Here is a 22,754-nt window from a genome sequence, read left to right as displayed (position 1 = left end):
GCCACACTGGGCTGGAATACATTGTTAATAAAGGGTGCTGGGTGTGCCATCTTCAGCCACACTGGGCTGGAATACATTGTTAATAAAGGGTGCTGTTGATCACTGTTGGGAAGAACGAGTAGAACGAGAGTCAAACATGGGAAGGTTCCCATGAGTTAGGGCATTCAGTATAGTGTTGGTATTCCAACCCCGATGAATAACTGCTCTTGGGTTATGTGACAGCAGAAAGATGAAGTCATATCCCTCGGAGTTGGAGTTATGGGTGGTTGTGAGCTTCCTGATGTATGTACTCGAGTCTTCTGGAAGAGCAGCAAGTGCTCTTCATTACTGAGCCGTTTCTCTAGACCCCGTGATGAATTTCCTTTTGAAGAGAAATCCCTCTTGCTCAAACTAGCCTTTGTCTTTTATTTGATTGCCAGCAGACTTCAGAATATAGATGCTGTCTTCTCAGTGGTTCATCGTGCTATTGCAACTGGCTTGTAGCAGAAGCCAGGGCCAAGTCTGGGTTGATAGACTTACCTGTCACTCGTCTTAGCTTCAGGCCACACTGCTCTTCCTGGAAATCAAGTCTAGTCAGGAAATCAATTAACTGCGCACATGTGTGTTTAATCAAATAGACTGATGTTTTGACTTGCTAATTTAAAAATCAAAGAGATTAATCAGGTCTTCATGAAAAACATAGGTGAAGAAGAACCTATTAATTTTGCCCCAGACTCTCAATTTTAACCATATGGAAGTCAATTCTTGGTGTAACACAAGGCACCACTGGATCTATGCAAGTCTTTCCAGAATGATCAGGGCTGAATGCCTCTTCAGATGTACAGCCCAATGTGCTCATATTGATGGGGTAGTTCCAACTTGCAGGTTAACACGCAGTAAGTGAGCATCCTTATTCCTCAGCTGGAAACTTGGAAGCATTTTGCTGAAGGCTTGAGAAACCTGGTCCTTGACTTTTCTTTCTGAACAACATGGTTCTTTTAAAACATGACTGAATCCTTACCCTACCTCATTCCCATGCACTGGCTTCCTTCTTCTAGCTCTTGACAATGGTATCCTTGCCCCATCCCATCCCCACTTCCAGCCCTGTTCATTGATTTGTGAAAACACCTGATCCTTATGCAGCTTGTCACTCAGGAATCTGCTCTAGTGGGAAGGCTTGGGAGAATTCACTTTTCCTTAGTCATCTGCATGCATGTTCTCAGGCCATGACTTCAGATGGAATGGTGATTGGTGAGAAAGACAGAAAGACATGGTCTGGTCATCTATCAATAGAACTTCTATACAAATGCCAGAACTTGACTAGGAAAGGTTGCTTACTCATTCTGTGTGGTCTCCTGCCTAAAAATCTCTTAGTGCCCTGTAGATTCTAGGGCAGTAGTTTCTCAACCTTTCCAATGCTGCGACCCTTTAATACAGTTTCTCATGGGCTGACCTCCAACCATTACGCTGCTTTGTTGTTACTTCATAACTGTAATTTTGCTAATGTTGTGAATCATAATATAAATATTTGATATGCAGAATAATGTCTCTAGCTGGGCATGATGATATCTGTCTTTGATATCAACACTTAGAAGGCAGAGGCAGTCAAATCTCTTTAAGTTTGAGGTTAATCTGGTCTACATAGCAAGTTTCAGGTCAGCCAGGGATACATAGTGAGACCCTGTATCAAAAAAGGTCTGCAAAATGTCTGATATAGTAAGTAAAACATAACTAATACTCAGTAGAAATTATTATTATTATTATTATTATTATTATTATAATATTGCTGCTTTTCAAGACTTAAGGCAACTTAAATCAATAATAAGAGAATTGATTGGAACAAGGGCATGAGATCCCTTTTATAGAAGCAAAAATGGTTTGTAATAAAATTCTGTGCTATTTATGATTTACAAATTATTCCAGTCAGTTGTGAGGCATGTACCAACTTATTATGGTCACCAGGTTTTGAAACCTGTGCACACTAATAGAAAGACCTAAATTCCACGTGAGCCACACACTACTTTTAGAAACCCTGGTAGTCCTGTTTTCTAATCTGCAAAAAGGAAGGTTTAAAGAAGCCAAACACCTAGAGTTATTTCTAGTACAAGTGGGACATGATGTTACATGCAAAACTTACTCACAGCACAGCGTGCAGCACACAGTAACCATTGCACAGTCATCTGCCTAGCTAGGGTTAGAATTGTGAAAATGAGAGTGGACTCAAGCTCGTCTCTCTAAAATTGTCATTTTGTCTGCTTGCCTTTGATTTACTTTCCTAATTGACAAAGAAAAGAACACAGTTGAACGGCTCACTTGGGATCGTGCAACTGTGACCAACTCAGCTCTTATGCAGAGAACACAGGGAAAGGTCGCCCATCACGACAGTCGGTCTCATCAACCAAGTGGCCTCTCCTGATCAGTTTTCTGGCTCTTTCAAAAATCCCACGGACAATGTTCCCTGCTGTGGTTGCTCATTAATTCATAAGGCAGTTCATCAAACACTAGACACATTTCATTAGAGGATGAGGAATATTTTATGCCACGAGCGAAGATTATAGAAGTCGTTTGTGCGGTGGTAGGCAGACTAACTTATGAAGGACAGTTTTCTACTCCTGGGACTGCAGGTCTAAGCTGACTCATTCAACCAGCATCTGCAGAGCCATGGTCTCACTTCAGGCTCTGAGCTCTGGGTGCTGGAAGTCAAAGCTGCACCACGATGCTTACAGGGCATAGCTGAACATAGGGCTTTCCAGGTAGCTCAATATATATTTGTAGAGCTGCTTGGGAAATAAGCCTATACTTATTCTAAGTGCGGTTAGACACCTTAGAACACTTTGTCCTAAGAGAGCAGGGAGGAAATGATGACTTGGGCTGTGACAGGTTTATGGCCTGCAGAAGTCCCTACTGTACTTCCCGAATCCCCCGTGCAGCCTCTCCCGCAGTCTCTCTAGAGACCAGTGACATCTGCTGAGAATAGCTGTCACCGATTCCCAGGAAAGCACACCGGGATGTGGGCAAAGCTGATTCGACAGCTGCCCCTGGTGCTTTCTCAAACATCTAAAACCCAGGGATTGTGAGACGGAATACTTTCCGATCCCGGGTGCTCAGTGGCCGAGGTGGAGTTTGTGGAGGAATTTGATTACAGCCCATCCAAGGCCCTAAACAAACACGCCACCAGAAAACCCGAGTGTGGGGCAGCCGCAGAGTGCGGGTACCCTCTGTAAATTCTGCCACAGTAGTGCACATGAGTCTAGACTGCTCTGACTCGGAACCAAAAAAAAAAAAAAAAAGAAAGAAAGAAAACTTGACTGTCTTAGTGCAAAGGGTAGTCTGTATGGCTACATTGGAAAACTGTTTTATGTTCAAATATTCTTGCATTTATATATAATTCCACGCCTCTCACCCCATCCCTGACCTCCAGCCCCCTCTTGATCTTTTTCAGTATCCACATCATCTCCTTTAATGCCCTCAGCCCACCCTTAACAGGGACTCTCTCAGAAGTTTCTTGAGCTTTTTTGATAGCTTGGCCCTCAGAGATCTTTCAGGATGTAGTAAAGGTGATATTGTATTGTTTCCCTGAACTGTTTGCAGAGCACAGGGATGGGTCCATCTCGTTGTCCCTCATTATTTCTCTTCTTTGGGAGTTGGCTTAGATGCTTGGAACTGTTCCATCAACACCAAAGGCCCATGTGCCTGTGCTGCTGGTCTCTTCCTTCTTGATCTCTGGAGACATGGAAGGAGCTGGTACAAAGGCAGGGGGAACACCTGACATAGGTTCCAGTAACTGAACCCAGTGAGCACACAGAACATGATGGGGCTCAGAGGATCCAGCACACTGCAATTATGGGATGCAGGCCGGAAGTCACTTGAAGAAAGGAGACTGGTAATTACAGAAGACAAGTATAGAAAGAACCTGTCTTCTGCCCTGAGAAAAACTGCCAGAAAGTCTAACTTGAGGGAAATTAGAGCCAGGGGACATGGTGTTGACATTAAGGTCTTGCTGTGCAGCACTGAACGGAAGGCACAGAGGATTATGGTGGATAGTTTGCTCTGATTCATCGTGGTCCAAAATCTTTATAAGTATTTAATTTAAAGGAAAAATAAAAATGGCCTTTCAGTTTCACAGTGAATGTTGAATTCTTGACCCTGTAGTGTGACAAACACCTTTTCACTGCCTGAAGACATTAAAAAATTAAAAGAAATTCAAAGAAAGTGACTCAGAGTCCTTCTCCAAGTCCTGGAAAGACTCGGAAGAGGGAATTCTCTGGAGAAAAGAGTGAGGTTAAATGTTTATCTCAGAAGGGAGACGCAAAGGATGACGGGAGAAGAAATCATTTAGTTGTGGGTGTTAGGACAGTGTGGAGTTAGAAAGAAAACTGACTCTGGGCAAATGCTTTTGGTTTACTGTAGGGAAAATAAATTTTTAAAGTTAATGCTGTTTTAGAACAAGCAAATGAAGGTTTTGGAAGTTTTTTTTAAGTACCTTCTAGGGTAGCAGAGTGCATGGTGCTTATGCCCTTCATGGACACCCTATGTAGTGATGGGGAAGCTTTGTTAACCAATTATCTTCAGGAGGCAGGACCAAATTAGGGTGTGGCTTTCCGGGACCTGAGAAAAAAACAGGCATTCGGCCCAGGTGCTCTCTCTCTGTGGTTCTCTTGCCGCACATCTGAGCTTGGAATTCTTGCTCCTGTTTCGTGTTTTTTCCCCTTATAATTAATAAAAATATAAGTGCTTTATCTTTTAGCTAGCCTGGTTATTTCCCAAATTGAGCTGACTTCTATAATGCAATGTATGGATAGGGTAACTACAGTGTTCTGGTCCTCCTGGTACATCCTTATCGACCTTCTCACCTCTCTTTCTCGGCCTCCCAAGGCATTATCTAGCCACTGAAGCCTGTCTCCTGTGCAAGGGGCCTTGCTCCATTGGGAACCGAGTGGTTTGTCAGAAAAGAAATCCACACAGTTCTAACAGAGGCTGCCACTGGTTCCTCTCCAGTAACATCTGTGTCTCTATTTTTTTTTTTTCCTTTCTCCCTCTCATGCTTTCTTCCCTCTCCCCATTTCTTTCATTCTTTCTCTTATGTACTTCTGGGGACTGAAGCTACCATTTGATAAGCAAGTGCTCTATTACTGAGCCACAACTTTAACTTCTTTGAGATAGGCTCTCAAAAGTTGCCCAGGTGGGTCTTGAACCAATGATCCTTTTGCTACAGCGTCCTGAGTAGCTGGGATTGCAGACCTACTTTGTCAGGCCCAGTGAAGCTTGTATCTCAACATATGTTCTTTAGAAGTTTATTTGGAAAGCACAAGGATTTATCCTACAAGTGTCATAGCTCATTCATGGTACAGTTGTCTTGAATGGAGGAAGAGGATAGAAAATTCTAGAATTCTCTAAAGCACTGAGGTAGCTACCTCCTCCTTTTATTGCCTGACTCAGCACCTGAAGTGAAGCCCAATATTTCTATCACATTTTTTCTTGGCTGTTGCTGTGTACTTGCTATTCCTCCTCATCACTCCTTACCACCCTAGATAAATCTTAACTGTGATGTCTACATCTATCTTTCAACTACATATATAACTTTTTAATGAATTTTTAGGCAACATTGAGCATTGACTATATTCAGGCATTTTTTTTTCTGAGTCCTTCTGGTATTTTAAGTAATTTAGTTTCCATAACTCTCAGAAGCAGGAAATTCTGTACCCACTTTAAAGATAAGACACTGACTGGAAAAACTATGTCAAGGTCACAGGCAAATGAATGGCCAAGTTAGAATAGAAGCCCAGGCTGTCTAACCCCAGGGACTGCATTGCAACCATGCTACAGGTTGCATCACTGGTACCTACTCACTGACCTACCTGAGAGGCGGTCACTACTTCTGGTTTTCCTTTCTTGTCTTTGGTGGGAATTTTCTGAGTCCACTCAGCTGGGTCATAGAACTCAGCTCTTTGCTCAAACATTTTTCTTATATTTGCCTATAAGGGGGCTTTTGGATGAAATGTCCATAGGCTCAGCCCATTATTTATTTGTAAGAACATGTAAGACAAAAGCACAAAGTTTCCAGTCACTGCTCTCCCAGCTGTCCAGCTGTGTGTTTGGACGTGGATACTTCTCCTCTCCCATGCTTCTAGCTTCCATGGGCTTCTCCATCAGATTCTGCACTCAGGAAGCTCCTGCCAATTGTTCTGTTTCTCTCGGAAACTGACCCAGAAAGCCTCCTTGGTTGACAAGTTCCTAAAGGCTAAGTCTTGGGGCCTCTTCTTTCCCAGTCTTAATTTTGTTTCCTAAGGAAATTTTCCTAATAACCATCCGCATGCGGATAATAACTCTTGGATACACCGTCTAACTCAAAAGAATCTATAGTGCCTTGGGTTCATACAGCTAGTTGAGTGCTTGAGCGTACACTTGCATATCTCAGGAACCCCAGGATGTAACATGCACAAAGGCAGATTGATAACCATGGTTCTCTTCAGGGTGTGTCTATGAAATATCCTCGTCTGTCTGCAAGACCGGAAACACTCTTAACTCTGCCCATCTCTCTGTTCCTAATCCACCAGTATGACCTGCCAGTGTCCTGCAGTGAGTTTTCACATGTTCACGTCTCTTGGGACTCACACCCTCCCGTACTCCATTGTGAGAAGCTCCTTCCTGACTCCTCCTTGTTTGGCCTGCAGTCACAATGATCTTCCTAACCTGCCAAGCCTATCAGGTCACTCAGTGCCACCACCTGCTGGAAACATTCCTTTCTCAGCGAGACCACAGGGAGGCTCCCAGGACTCCACAGGGTCTCCTCCTGCATCTACCTTTGCTGTCTACACGCTAGATACCCTGGCATCTTCAGTTTCTCTGTGTGCTTCCTACCATACAGGTCCTTCCCAACTACTATTAAAATTTTATTTTAGTTTTTAGGATCCAGAATATTTGACATTTTTCCAAAATCTCAGTTACCACACCAAGGGACACTTTAAAGGGAGATTTTAGGTGTCCTTCTAACAGGCCAGTCAGGTTCCTTTATCTTGCAAGATCATAATATTTATGTAAATTAATATGAACACTAACCGATACAGTGCACTGAGGATTAGTTAAAGTTCGAGCATCAACCACAGTGCTAATCATTTCACAGACATGATATTTAAATCTCATCTAACTAAATTTTACGGTAAAATCTGAGCTACAGGTGCTACCATGCTTGCTGTCCTGTAGGAGGAATGCAATAGCCTAAATTGAGTGGACTTTCAATTGTGTGATCATTTAATTCTGAAAATTTGGATCTCCAACAGGACTTAGGATTTGGAGTGAGCTGAAGCCAGATCTGGTACTGATCCGTCCTGTTAGAAGCCAGCTCGGCGTGTAAAACGTGCCCACTATGGATTTGCTGATTGGGATAATGAGTGTTTGAATGAGTAACGAAGCGGGACACATTTTCATAGGGAAACTAACCGGGTATTCCTTTTGTTCTGTAAGCCAAATCTGTCACCTATGAGATTGTTTACAAAATTCTAGACAGACGCTTGCAAATGAGAGAAATGGCCTTCGTGGTCCTGGAGATGATGGTGCGGAGCACCGTCCACTCTCCTTTGTGACGACCATCTGTTCCACTTCCAAAGGAGGTGACAATTCAGTTTAACTCACAGTTAAAGATGAGAGCGATCCCGCCCTCTTCTAGTCTCCCAGGGCTTTCATAAGGAAAGACTAGAGGAACTCACAGTGACATACAGGTGTGTGCATCTTGCACTAGGTAAGTCTAAACCGGCAGTTGTTCAAGAAGCCTCAACTTTTGAGTCTAAACATGAGAGGACTGCTTCTTACTTGTGTAACAGCCTACTGCAGTTTCAATGCTGGCCCAGGTAGCCTTTTTCCTGGTGATTCAGGAGTCCACCTTCCTCTTGCTGGAGCTCCCCAGTACTAAGTCCCAATTCTCCTGCAGTGTGCAATGAAAGGCCCTGGGAAAGTATGTTCGTTGCCTCAAAACTCTGCCCGCAAATGATTTCCACTTGCTTCTCTCTACTAGAAAATCCAGCTCTAAAGACTACTAAAGAGGGCTGGAAAATGCTATTTGTCAGCCCATAAAGAAAAAGAGAGAGAGGAGAGAAAATAGTTGAGCAAATTTCTGGTTGTCTTTGCTCCACTTTACCCAATAAAGCAGTGGGAAAGATTGTCTGAAATCAGTGCACAGAGCATTGGAAAGTGGACTGGGAGACTTTAGGGCAACTGTAACATCTAAAAGATTATGGAAAAACGGTAGAGTTCCTGGTAGGAAAAGGTAACATGCGACAGTCACAGCCAAAATGAACTGAGGCTGATGCCAAGAGAGATGAGGACAGAGAGGGTAAGGGCAGGAAGGAGTGAGGGCAGGAAGGAGTGGGGATTGAATGGGGTGAGGGCAGGAAGGAGTTTGGATGGGAGGGGGTGAGGGCAGAAAGGAGTGAGGGCAGGAAGGAGTAGGGGCTGAATGGGGTGAGGGTGGGAAGGAGTTCAGATGGGAGGGGTGGGAATGGGGAGGGATGAAGGCAGCGAGGGCAAAAGGAGGGAAAATGGAAGTCAGCCTTCGTATGAGTCAGAGTCAAACAGACATTATTTTAATAATATTTTTGTCTTGCTTTTCCTGTTTTTTTTTTCTGTAAGTAATTAAATAACAAACAGATCCAACCCTTCACCACAAGTATCTTAGCCCCTAATGTGAAGATATGAAATAATTAGAGGATTTGCTGTGTAAGGAGTTTAATGGCTGAGACAACTTCTGTTTTCAAGACTGAGCTAATAACAGAGGATGAGGCCGAACAAAGGGAAGGCATGCAATTAGCAGAATAGCGCTTCCTGCAAGGCTGCGTGCTCCAGGGGCTTTGCTGAACTGTGCCTGTTAGACCAACAGTCATCTGGGATTCACCTTTTAGAAGAATCCTTTGAAGACGTTTGCAACTCCAGATTTGGCCATCTTATACTCGACTGTGGTGATGGAATAGGGGACTTTAAGATCTCGTCTGATGGTAGAGGGCGGATCGTGGGCCCACATGGAGAAGCCTGGTGTTCTGGTGCTCTCCCACTCCCTGGCTTGGTAGTGTGTTCAGTGAGCTCTTTCTCTCGTTCTCTAGAAGTGCATACGAAAGCTCCCAACACTGAGGTGGGGGTGGGGGCTTGGGAGGGAGGCTGTATTCAAAACTGATTTTAATCTTAGATCGATTTCCTTCTCTTCCTTCCCTTTTCTTTATCAAGATTTCATCCTCCCCTTTCCTTGAACAAGATTTCATTCATTTCGAATAAAGACCTTTAAGATGTTCAGAATGCTCCAAGAAAGACGGAGATACCAGATGAGTGAGTTTCCTCTAAACCCTCGGAAGCCTAATAAAGGGCATGGCCACATCACTCATTCCAGCGGTGCAATGTCAGGGATAAGGCAGTACCTGGTGTGTCAAATCCCAGGGGAGCATCCCAGGAGGGCTGACTCAATGCTTTCCTTCCAAAGAGAAGGAGTCTCTCTCTCTCTCTCTCTCTCTCTCTCTCTCTCTCTCTCTCTCTCTCTCTCTCTCTCTCTGTGTGTGTGTGTGTGTGTGTGTGTGTGTGTGTGTGCGTGTGTGGAGGGGGCAGTATTCTGTCTGCAAACAAGACCTTAAATGCAAAAGACAATCCCATCTATGTAAACACTAAAGATTTTGGGGAGAGTCTCTTTCCTGGGTTTTGTTGACAGAAAATTAGCAATCGATGTGAAAAGTTAAGAGTTCAAAAGTTGCCCAATATCAGACATTATTCATCGGAAAACATTGTGAGTTGCCCCTCCGAGTCTCAGCGTGGGTTGAAAAGAAGGCCCTTGGCTCCCAAACAGGCATTAGGATTGCATTATCATATCAATAGCCCACATGCAAAGTTCTTGATAAAACTCTCACAATCTAGAGGCGGCGTGAGATAAAATATGACAGTTTGATTTGGGTAAACAAATCAAAGGCATTTTCAGTCGAGCTATTTAATCTGTTTAAGGCACTGCCAGGAATATAAACATCAGAGGAGTCAAGCTTTGAGGGAACTTGGGGTAGGAAAATCTCTGAAGATTGCTCCTTTTTCCTAATTTACTGTAATCTAGGCTTATTGGCCTTCTTTCAGTTCTGGGAGACAGCCAGGACTAAGGCTTCTTCGCAGATACCTCCTGGAATATGTGGGGCAGGCTAAGTTTTATACAGCATTAACAAAAACTCCCTCACCTTGCTGGTTTGATACAGTTGATCATGCTGTTCACTGGGAGTTGCTGGGGCCCTTTGAGACATAGAGGCTGCAACTGATGGTGTAACCCCATCTTGAGTCAGGTCACCAGACAGACTGCCAAAGAAAATGGGATCCATGATGCCTGTGGAAAGCTAGGTAGATGTATGGGAACCGTCCTTTGGGTTCTCATACCCCTGCTGGCTTCCCTCTCTACAGCAGAGGGCAGTCATTAACAGCCCGAGCACTTGAGTTTCTTTCTGGGCAATGTCAGTTGACAGCTGCCCTTTGGGGCACGTACTGACTCAATTCTACCATGCCTCATCTCACCTCTGGCCTTGAGATTGACAGGGCAGAGACAGACAGAGACTAGGAATGCTGTGAAGGGTCAAAAGCCGCCCACTAACGCATCATGGGAGGCAGAAAGGGTACCGAAAACCAATATACCTGGTGCCAGTTGCTGGACACAAAGACAAAGAGGTGCACCGGCATGTCGGTGAGTTTGATTTTGGGAAATCAGCTTGCTGGGAAAGTAGCTCAGAGCTGTCTCCCACCTTGCACTGGCCGCTGTCCTCAGAGTCCAGCTAGCACTTAGAAGGCACTTGAGAGAGCTGATCATCTCATGGATAGAGAAACTGTAGTTTAGACATGGCAAATGGTCAGTCACAGGTCATAGGAAGGTGATGGGTAAGAGGGAAGCAGACTCCAGTGTCCTCTTGCGGGGATTGCGCTCTTTTCCCAAACCACACTGCAGAGAGTTTGCATACCATTTTATTATCTTATGCTAGTTGGGGTAAATCACATAGAAGGGTGATTTCCTTCATGTCCATTTCAGTAAAATTATTTTAATAACCATTTGTATTTTACATATTTTTAATAATCCTGCTATCATTTTGATGTATAAATCTCTTATGTTTAACTGAAATAAGAAGTGAATGAAGCACAATTGCCTTGTGAGGCAAGGTTATTTCAATGAAGATTCAGGAACCAATTAGCAATGGCTGGGAGGAATGGACTTTAAATGGGAATTGTCTCAGGTCACCTGAAGGAAATCAGTGGTCACCAGGAGTTCATTTTTAAGGAGCCCATTCATTGAAACCGATCCAAAGTGTCAAAGACATCTGCAAATATGGCTTTTAAAGCTACATTTATTAAACTATAATTTTTCTCGTCTTTCACGGTAAGGTTATTTTACATACGTGTTAGGATTTCATTAAATAAATAAAACTACACATAGCCAACAGTAAAGCCAGAGGCTTGATGAGGGTAAGAATTACCCATTGCACCAAGGCTCAGGTACAATAGCCTCACTTTCTAAGTGATGAGCAAATGCATTTGGAGTAGGTAATAAAAGAAAGATCAACACTTCTTATCACCCGCTAGCTATTAGAGAATGACTTCTGATCTTATAGCATTGTGCTGCCTCTCCTCTGTGACCAGCCCCACCGCTGAGCAGCAAGCTCTTCTCCTACCTGCTGGACCAAGCCGGCTGCCTCTTCTCTCTTCTCACCCCAGCTGCAGAGAGCATCTACCATGGTCTCCATGGGTCTGTGGAGATTGGAGAGGCCTACTCCAGAAGCTGCTTGTCACCAACATGTAGACTCCTAAGGAGACACCAGAAAGAGGGACAATGTTTTATATATATAACAGAAGTTAATTGGATGCGAGAGAACGAAGATAGCATTCCCTAATTTAAAAAAGATTTCTGCTTTGCAGAATGGGATATGGGCCCATCGTGAATAAAAGTCTAAAAAGTTTTAAACGAATAAGAGAGTTTGAGCCAGTTCTAGGGCAGCAGGTAAGGTCAGGTGAGTAGGACAGAGAAGACTCAGTCTGTGTGTGAGGTGACAAGGAATTGTAGGGACAGTGGCTAGCTAGTGATCATGTGACCTGCTGGAGAGCCAGCTGTGACTCAGGCCGAACTGATGGTTGTCATGGAAGCAATAAGGAAAAAAAAAAGCCCGAGGATGTCACGACTTCAGATTTTCAAGGAAACTGTAAATATGTGTTTTATGTGGCCATTCTTGAGTTGTAAAAGTTAGGATTTAATTAATTAAATAAAACTTGATTCGGGTAATAGTGAAGCCAAAGTCTAAATGAGGATCAGAGTTACCTATGCTCTAGTGATGACCAAATATATACAGAGAGAGGAAGCTGCTTGAACAAGGCAGAGCTAAGGTGTCAGGTAGGAGGGCCACCCCTCTCAGGAAGGGTCTTCACTTTCACTGGTGACTGCTTTAGGGTTGGCTGAAACTAATCAGATCTGTTTAGATAATTATTTGAGGGAAAACACAAGGCTGCCTTTCATTGATCTGATTCTGGGTTTCCAAACTACCCGTGTACAAAGCTTCCTGACTGAGGACCGGTGGTATTCCAGTCTCGCCATCCACAGTTGGAAGGCTGTTGAGAATGTTAGCGACTACAGCGCATACTGTCCCGCATCTGCAGCATGGCTCCCATGGCGGGCATCTGTCTGGATGGATTTCAGCCAGAGAAGCCAGTTGTGGGGAGGAGATGGCAGTGTATGAACAAAAGCGTTGTCTAGTGGGTCTCCTGAAGTCACATGCTGGTTCAAGCTGGCCAAACACTAGCTGCTTCTCTTTACACGATTGTCATTTTTGTTTGATGGATGTGTTTAGGTTGGGTTTAAATTTACCTTAACCTCTCTAGGTCTTACAAGCAAAACAAAGGGAATAACAGTCTGTATCAGCGAGGTGAACTGAGGATAGAACAGTGTTTGCACAAGGTAGGCATACATACTCACTATGTTGGTAATAACAAATGCTAAGTAGTATTTGGAGCAATTGCTAACATTTATTGAATGTGGATTATATTTGAATGTCATTATTGTCACAATTGTTATCTATCACTATCACCAAACTCCTCTTAGGTTTTTATACTATTTGTCCTTTAAGAACTAAGTGCATGGTATTTAGAAGGGACAGTGTTTGTACAGGGGTCTATTCAACCTGCCAATGCTTAGCCCACCTCTCTAGAACTGTCAGTGTCCAACTGAAAGTATCCTTATGCAGTCAAAAGTAGCAAACTGAATTTGGTCAAACATCAAATAGTAGGTTAAGTGGTCAGGCAAAGATGTATCACAGGAAGCATTTTAAGTTACTACAATAAAATTGTATTAGTCTGTAATGCGATTGTACCACGTAACTAAGAACAAATGAGAGTGTTGGCTGATCTTTAAGTTATATGTTTTAAATTTAAATGGAAAATTCTATAGTCTTTAATACACTATTTGCATGAAGTATAATTTTTGTATACATATCTTTAAATAACTGAAATGAGTACTGAATGTTGAATTCAGGACAATAACATCTAGAAGATTTTTCTCTAGAATATTGAATGTTTTCCCTTTTATGAAAAAAATCCATGCAAGAGAAAGAGCTTAATGTAACATAATTGAATGCCAACACTGAACATTTTACATAAAAACCATTGACTGCTGAAAAGGAAGGAACCAAAGGTTGAAGGAAGTGGTGTTAAAGGAAATCATACATGACTCTCTGTAGCAGCTTTTCTAACAGATGTTTCTAACACAGTGTTTACTAAGGAAAAACCACCACCACAACCACAAAAAGAATGTGGAAAAATTGCAAGCTTTTAATCTGACTTTCCCAAGGGCAGATATTATAGTTTAAATTTTCAACACATAATTGTGTTTTGGATATATTCTAAAGTAGTCACATGGGAGATTTTTTTTAACATATTAAAAGAATTAAAGTTCACTAAACAAGGCAAAGGAAGTGTGTGTGTGTGTGTGTGTGTGTGTGTGTGTGTGTGGTTTGTGTGGTGGAATAATTAATTTTGGCTTTAACTTGAACTTAATATTATCCTAACAGGTAATGGCATCTAATTCATAGAACTAATTTAGAACACAGAGACAAGCTTTATAGGACAAGATGAAAAAGCACAAACCATTTTTTTAGTTTGACTTCTCCCAAGCAATTTTAGTAATTAACCCAGAGGCCCTGTAACTTTCTAGAATGCAAAATGCAACTCCATTCAGATGTTAGTTCTAGAATACAAAACAGTATTTCAAAGTCAAGTAGAAATTAATTTGTCCATTGTCTATTCTTTTGGGTAATTGCCATTATTGCTATTTCTCTTTGGGCGAACCACTGAAAATTGACTACATAAATTGTTGTGTTTTTTATAGGGAAATGACTTAGACTCAACATTTGTCACCCAGATGTTAATTTAATTTGCACTTCCACCAGACTCAAGAGTGCTGGTTCTTCTAGTGTATCATTCTATTATATTCGTCGCATTGTCCCTTCTTTTCAGCTCCCTCCGGCAAGAAGAAATTTTGCCGATGCCAATTACGGTTGAGAAATTCAGTTATCCTGCGAGAATATTTACAAGTGTGAGCTAAGTGAGAACCTTAGTGACATATCAGGGCAAATAAGATAGCAATAACGTGGGCATCAGGGTTAGCCTTCCCAGCCTTCCTCCTCCTTCCGTGATAACAAAGGACTTTGCATGCGGATCTCTGATCTTAGCTTCTGGCTACATTGGATCAAGGTTTGTGGGAAAAGAAGGGCATGGAGACCGAAAGAATAAAACAGAACGCATTGCTCAGTTGTTTATTCACTGGTTTATCCAGGTCATTTCTGTGACCCAGTGGGAAAGGCAGTGGAGAAAACAGCGGTCTCATTAGTTAGTGGATTTAGGTGAGAGAATAGAGGACTTCCCAGCTCCAAACCTCATCAATAATGAACTTCACTTTCTCTTTGTCGTAGTGGGTATCTGAGAAACAGACTCTCAGACTCCAAGACTTCCATGCAGGAAATCCATTAGGGCCTGTTTGTAGAAACAACCCCTGCTGTGGAGGTGAGGCTAGAGTCTCCACCATAGCAGATCTGGGCTGGGTCTGCAGAGACTAGTGTGTGCTACAGCCTGCTTGAATGGGCTCCAGAGGGCAGAGTGATGCCCATCTCTTCAGCATCAGGTGTAGTTCCTTTGGTGCTGGTGGGGATGGGGCATTTGTAACACAGTCATAAGTAAATACTAGAAATCAGGCTCTAACCCTCAATCCCTGGAAAGCTGGTTGACCAGTAAATTCTGACTAGAGAGAATGTTTGGATCTTCAGCACTTCCTGCCCAGATCCCTGTGATTGGTTTTTAATTTAATATGGGTTACAGAGAGGAAATTGTATATCATATTAAGAGGTCTTGTGTCACTTCAGTTATGTCCAAGTTACTAGTCTAATATTAGTATTTTAGCCCTACTGTGCTACAAGAGATATGTCTGTCCGGCTTTCTGAATGAGGCAAACTCCCACGGAAGCTAAACCACCTATATGGGCGCCACCTGTTGGAATGATCTCTAAAGTCTCTGTGGTGTTGTCAAAGTTTAAGTACTAGTGATGACTAAGCCATGTCTGAAAAAAATATATAATTATAAGAAAACCTGAGGTGATTTAGTTAGGTGATATTACTATTCTCTGCTAATAAATCTGTTTACTTATCCCAACAAAGTAGAAGGACACTAATTATAGCATTCTTCATTTAATGACAACATGGACAGTTTTGGAGCCAGGTTATATCATATCTCATAAGGTGGGATAAAATGTTAGCGTTACTGCCTGAGCCACACAATATTTTGGGTTAAATGATTCCAGGTACTTTTGAGGTTAATTTCTAGGAAGGCAAACTGAACCAATTCCAGAGCTTGCCATTTTGACTAGTCTTGATAGCCAGATTACTCTGGGGCCTCCCATTTCTGTGTTCTGTGGACTGAGATTAAAGGCAGGTGACCACCCCACACAGATTTTATGTGTGTTCTCAACTCTGGTCTGCATGCTTGCACAGCAAGCATTTTACCTATGACGCCATCTTTACAGCCCTTGTATCTCTTTAAGACAGGAGTAGTTCAGGTGACAGGGACTGTGATGGAGACATCAAAGCATGCATATAACCCCTAATTGTGTGTATGTGTGAGTGTATTTTAGTGTGTAATTTAATACCTTGCAAGGTGAGTAATACAGCGAGGATATTGATGACAAAGGGCAAAACTTCACTGACTGTAAACTATGAATACAGTTGAAACTTATGTTTATCTAAGAGGGACTCTTGAGCAACGTAGCACAGACTCCTAGGAATGATCTGGTCTTTTCTTTAGATTTTAAATGGAGCCATTCTTTCAGAATTGCAACAACTGTTTTCCCATTTCATCTTATGTGTAATTTACATGCTATTTCCTGGAGATTAAAAGGAAGAAAAAGATTCAACCTGATTTTAATGTCTAATATTCAAGTATATACTATGTTATAAGTCTTTAATTTTTGATAAGGATTCATGATACTTTAGGGAATACAGGAGTTTTAATGTCTTAAACATATAAGCCTAGATAAATGAATTTAATAAATTTGTAAACTTGAGTATAAACTTGTCCCAGGCTAACAATGAAGAATGGGATAAATCCTTGCATATGCTTGTTTGTCAGACTTTGAAACTACGGGACCTTCCTATGTTGATGGTAGAAGCTAGTTATTAAAATTATGAGCATTTTAGAGGTTTTGCAAGATTTTCTTATTGTACACATACAAATAAATGAATGCAATACGCATTAGAGAAGAAGGAATTCATAACAGGAGATTTACAATCTTATCATGTCCCCTATAATCATACTACATGAATACGGTTTCATATCTACTTCATATTTCACACATATATGATTTTTATTTTAATTTTCCAAGTTGTGCCTCTGGAATTCTGTTTGCTAAGGGTCTTAGCGGCCACTCATGCCTTTCTCTATCAGCAGGAATATATCACTTTGATATGTTTGTTTGTTTATTTATTCATTTATATATTTTGCCTTGAATGGGTGTGATACTTGGGCAGCCAATTCTGGCTTGGATCAGGGCATGTAAGCTAACTCCTCATGCTTTGTTCTTGTGTTATTATTTTTGCCTGATTTCTTACCACGAGGAAGCCATACATTTTAACTGAACAGATATGAGGTAAATAAACTATTTTTTTTTCTCCCAAGATAACTATCAAGAACCTCGGGGAATATGTGCAGAGTTTTCTGGGACTCTATTAAAAATTATCTGATAAACTGTCTTTGGGTCCGTGTGCTTTGTTGTGTGGGGGCATTAGGTGGGAGCTAGGAGGCTTTGTAGATGCAGTTAGAGCTTAAACACTGGGCAATAAACAACAGTGCGCTTTGTGGTACAGAGATGGCTGGAACGATCAGTGTTAGATTCACGCCGAATTACTCACGTCTACCTGTATACATTACACTAAGCACAATAGTAGTAACCCAAAGAAGTGATTAAAACTGACTTCCAAATACCAGAAAGCTGACTCTTTTCTTTCCTTGGGAGATAAATGAAAAAAAAATTGAGGAGTTCTATATGTGAATATGTGTAGAACATACTCGTATATACTTCATGGAGAAATAGAACAAAGAACACAAGAGACCTGTGAATTCTACCTCCATGTGCCTCCATGTGAGAAACAACCCTTCCGTGGGGCCAAATCGAGGCCATGCTCACTTTTCAGCTGAACTCTGACAGATATGGTGGGACAAGAAAATGAATGGTCAGTAAAGCCTTTCCTGTAAACAGAAATGGTCCCTTGGGAGAGGTTACTGAAACCAAGCATGCAGAGCAAAACCAACTGCTGAAGGTCAGAGAGATGTGTAAGTGGGTTAAACAGCCCTGGCTTGGACGAGGCTCCACCAGAAAACATGGGCACAAGTGTCATTTCCTTCCTTTCGTAGGGGAAGACTGCAGGTACCTTAACACCCAGAATCCAGCAACATATTTTCCAAAACAATAGAGCTAAGCATCTTGTGATGCCCGAAGGATGAGAGAAAACACCGCCTAGGCCCACATTATGCCACTGCCACAGCAACGGTTTTTATTTTTGTAAAGCAATTATCAACTTATGTATAAGTGATTACACCATTTGCGACGCGAGATCCTTGGAAAATCTGATGCGGCAATCAAAATATAATCGAACTATTTTGGAATAGAAAACTCTATCTGCTCTTTGAAACACACAAATATCAGAAAATCAAACAATGACCCATTTAGAATTGTGTTGCTGATGGTTCTAAAGAGTTACGTTAAGGTGAATTTCTGTGCTCAATGAGAAATTTCTAAAGTCTGATACTGGTAGGTGCCAGCCAAGGTGTATGTGAGCGGTGCTGGTTGTGGCAGAGGTGGAGGGTGGGTGGGTGATTGGGTGGTTGTGGTCCTCCCACAATCCATCTTCACACTAATCGTTATTTGTAGTTTCAATTATACCTCATACACGTAGACACTATTAACTTTTCAAATATGCATATATACCTGTGTGATTAAAAAAATACAAACTCATTTAAAGTACTGTCAGCTTCACTGGAGGGTTTTGTTATGATTATTTTTCAATCTGAGGGGGATGAAAACATTGCAACAACAGACTGACAAGAGCGTTTTAAATATTAAGGAGTCATCTCTCCTGGATTAGATGCACTCCCCAAACCTTTCTAGAATTCCTGATGAAGCAGTTATAATGTCACAGGGATATAAAACAGAGAGTGGATATGATATATATGATAAGATTTTCAATTATGATTGCATCCTACTATACAAATAGTTAAAACACTTGGTTATATTACATTAAATATTTAGGCATGATCCCAAACTAAAACACTTAGGAAGTAACTAACAGACTTGACCTCTGAGGAGGGGAAGGGATGGTGTGTGAGCCAGAGCAAAGAGCCTTTTCTTATTCATTATGCTCTCTGTTATTTGAACTGCTTATAACAATATGCATTCAAACATTATTTTTATAATTAAAAATAATACAAAGGAAATAATCAAATAAAGTGAGATCAACTGCCCCCCTGGGATCTGCGAGGATCTACGTCCAGGCCCCCTCTCTCTTATTTTACACTAGGCTGACAGTCCAAAGCTGAGAACTTCTTTTGGACCTTATAATCTCTGAAATTGCCTGCAATCATATTTAGTAGGTTCTAAGTCCATATTCTGGGCATTGGCTAGGCTGTATGCTTTCCGTCTGGGCTCACAGAAGGAATGCAGTACAAGCTCTCCTACCACTCTACCCATGTGTGTGAGGACCACAGGACTATAGGATTAACCTACTGCATCTGTGACTATCTACCTAGGGTATCTCCCTATGGACAAAGAGAATGAACAATTGTTCTTTCAACTTGTCCTAGGACAAGAAACGGTTATGGGACCCTCTCCTGCTCCATATCAAGAGGTATTAGTTGGTTTATCACGGGGGCTTCTTCCCAGGATAAATCTACGGAGGTGCTGTTTGATGATAGGAATACACAGGAATCACGTGGTTTTAAGTACATTTTAACCCAAGGAGTTCTTGCAATTTACATGCAACCCTTGCTGATGCGTTATGTGAATCTAAACAAAATACACCCCCACCCCTGCCCAGGAATGTCCCCATGCTAAGTCATCCCAGATTTTGTACTGTTTTGTGGCATGACATTGGAGCTGCTCGCTGTGGGAAATAAAAACATTTGTACCCTTTGAGGAGATGCAATAGAACCTGGATATACTATTAGGTGTTCCCTAAGGAATTTAACCAAGTTTTAGTAAGGCATATGTGATATCGCAAATAAAACCATCACAAATCTAAGATGCATGTTTCTCACTTTCTAGACCTTTTAAGTGTAGTCTGGGGGAAATTTGATTATTTGGTTAAATAAAATTAAGGCTCCTATTTTTTCTGTCTCCTGTATCTACAGTGATTTTTCTTATTCATTCTAAGGCAAGACAAAGAAATGCTGGAATGGATTTTCTATCTGACAGATTATTTAGGTTAGGGCACATAGAATCCGCATGCTTTGTTTTTCACCGCTGTCCTGAAGCACATGTATTTTCAGAGCCTCAGATCTGGTCTTGGGAACGCAGTGTCAAATCTCTGTGTCTCACTAACCAGCAGGCCTCTGGAAATGGAGTCGAAGGCAGGTTTTGTTGAGGAGCCAATGCATTAGCTCCCAATTTTTATGTGTGGTTGGTTGCTCACTATTTCCTCATGAATTTGTCTCACATAAATAACTCTCAGCAAGAGTATCCAGCCAAGTACAGGTTCAGAAAGGGTCTCCTTTCTATAGATGCCTTCTCTTGATTCTTTCTGTCAACAATTCATGCTCTTTAGGTTTCTAGGCCACAACATGCAAGCTGAGCATTTGAGCCCTTTATGAAGTCTACGGACTCACCAAGGTCATGGTTCACCCAGACGATTAGCAATCCCCCAAAGTCTCTCTGTGGCTCCTCAATGGAAGCCCCTATCCTGAAGCTGAAAAGATGGGGTTAAGGAGTGTTCCACCCAATTGCCAATCTTTCTAAAGGAGCTTTTAATACCTAGGAATAATTCTACAGTTTCAAAGGGGTGTGGTTATGTAGGGCAGCTAATGATTTGTGTGTGTGTGTGTGTGTGTGTGTGTGTGTGTGTGTGTGTATGTGTGATTAGTATTTTCCTTTCAGGCTATGACTATATTTCAGTTTCTTTATGTTTTGTTTTGATTTTGCTCCCTTGTGGAGGAAGACTTGGGAAGACTGTGAACAGAATGGGATAATAATGCATTGTAAGGGAGGAGGTTTTGATGGCATTTTCCCAAAACTATTGCTTTCAAGGCAAGAAAGACTCCATAGGCTATTTCATCGTGGGGATGAACAATTTTGAGGTCCCACACTTTAGGAAGCATCACGCATTGGTGCGGAGCACTGATTTCCTGAGAAATGCGTCAGTGACTATGAGTTTCTCCTAGGACTTCCTGTCACCACAACTTTGTACCTTTAACCTGAAAGGATGGGTATTGGGTAAAGGAGAAATGACCTCAGTGGAGTTGACAAGGAAATGCTCACTCTCTTCCATCCTGAACCTCTAATACTTGTCCAGTCAGCGTGTACTAGGAAGAAGTTTGAGTAAGGCACTATTGCAGGAGTTGCAACACACAGTGGGCAAAGGAAACAAAATCCCTGCTTTTTAAAGGGGACTGTGTGTGTGCATGTGTGTGCATGCATGTGTGTGTGTGTAAATATTGTGTTAATAGAACTTTTGGCAAAATAAGAATTTTGGCTAAAACTAAGAACTTCGGTGTGTGGGACTTGAACATATATTTCAGATTTCATAAAGTAATTAGGTTGCCCTTTAACATTTGCTTTGAACTTTCCACCTCAATTTTTAATGAGATTACAATCTTTTCACAGCTTGATAAGTACAGGCACGAGACAAAGAAATGAAATCATGACCGGCCAGTCAGAGCTCTCCAGAAAGTGTGACTTTTCAATATTCAAAATCAAATTTAATAATATGGCTTGAAACAATTCCTAAGGTATGTTTGCATTTCTGAGAAAATCATTCTTAGTAAAAGTTAATAAAGAAAATTGTTACTCTTAAAAATGATTGCTTGTGTTTTGGAGTTGATTTTCCAACAACAGACAAATGTTTGGATGTAAATATCTTTTAACTTGATAATGTATTGCTCATAGATGAAATGAATTAAAAAAAAAACCAAAGGATTGTAACAAGTGCCATATGAAGGAAATGGTATCTATAGCAACATAAGATAAAAGTGCATTTCTTGAAATCTCCGAGCTCCATGAAATATTTTTAATGGAGAGAAGCCTCTGAAGGGACGAAAAATTGACTGGCATTTCAAAAGATGTGTTGAAGTCCTGTATAATTCATGTCATGGCCAATCTTCATGGTTAACTTGATGGGATCTGGAACCACCTAGGGGATGAGCCCCTTGGTGAGTCCCTGAGGGATTTCAAAGCAATTTAAAACAAATGTGGGAAGACTCACCATGAATCTGGGGAGCACTATCCCATGGGCTGAGGGTCTAGGGTGAATATAAAGGAGGAAATGAGGCATTGGCACTCCATTCCTATTACAGATGTATTGCAGTCGCCTTACACTCCTGCTACCAAGCCTTCCTTCACACAGGACTGTGTGCCCTCAAACTGTGAGCCAGGATGAGCCGTCCTTTCCTCGGTGGCTTTCCTCACGTACTGGACAGCTAACATACACAGGAAGCAGACTGTTCTATACCCCAGGAGTGACCCAATCATGGAAGCCTACTCTCAAGAGGTGAATCAAAACTATCAACAGTCTAAGTAGAACTCAGACTAGAATGATCAAATATTCAAGATGTCACAAAAGATTGTAAAACTACCTTCGATTTATTTCATGGTCTCTGGAAACATTTCTACAATTTTCCTCTTCAGTCTACTTCATTGGGGAAAAATCTTCATTTTTACTAATTGCTTTTAAATGTCTGGTATGATCCATCATATTCATTCTTGGCATTCTCTGTTTGCAGGGAAAAGGATAATACAGTCGATTGTAATTCTCTATAAAATCCCTCATAAGCTGTAAATTCTGAAAATCCTTAAGCTACAATAAGACTATTTTACTTGCTAACTTCACACACAAACATCCCATGATGTGGGAGTGATTTCTTATTAATAAAGAAACTGCCTAGGCCCATTTCATAGGCCAGCCCTTAGGTAGGCGGAGAAAACAGAACAGGATGCTGGGAGAAAGAAGCTGAGTCAGAGAGTCGCCATGGTTCTCCCACGCCAGACAGAC

General features: G+C 41.6%; 1 protein-coding gene across 8 annotated transcripts in view; it reads right to left on the bottom strand.

Moving 5' to 3' along the window:
• B3galt1 (beta-1,3-galactosyltransferase 1) overlaps nucleotides 1-22,754 on the bottom strand; it is a 524,949-nt gene that overhangs the window by 33,232 nt on the left and 468,963 nt on the right. For 4 of the 8 annotated variants that reach the window (XM_026778226.1, XM_026778230.1, XM_005346509.3 and 1 more), the window contains one exon: nucleotides 11,643-11,774. The gene's annotated coding sequence lies outside the window, so the exon portion shown is untranslated. Of the gene's footprint in view, nucleotides 1-10,172; nucleotides 10,288-10,617; nucleotides 10,720-11,642; nucleotides 11,775-22,338; nucleotides 22,361-22,754 lie in introns of those variants that run through there. The other 4 variants (XM_026778237.1, XM_026778234.1, XM_026778245.1 and 1 more) reach the window with 3 other exon arrangements.

Source organism: Microtus ochrogaster, chromosome 4 (genome assembly GCF_000317375.1).
Source record: "Microtus ochrogaster isolate Prairie Vole_2 chromosome 4, MicOch1.0, whole genome shotgun sequence".
NCBI classification, from domain to species: Eukaryota; Metazoa; Chordata; class Mammalia; order Rodentia; family Cricetidae; genus Microtus; species Microtus ochrogaster.
Note: the sequence above shows the minus strand (reverse complement) of the source record. Positions and strands in the feature narration are given on the sequence as shown.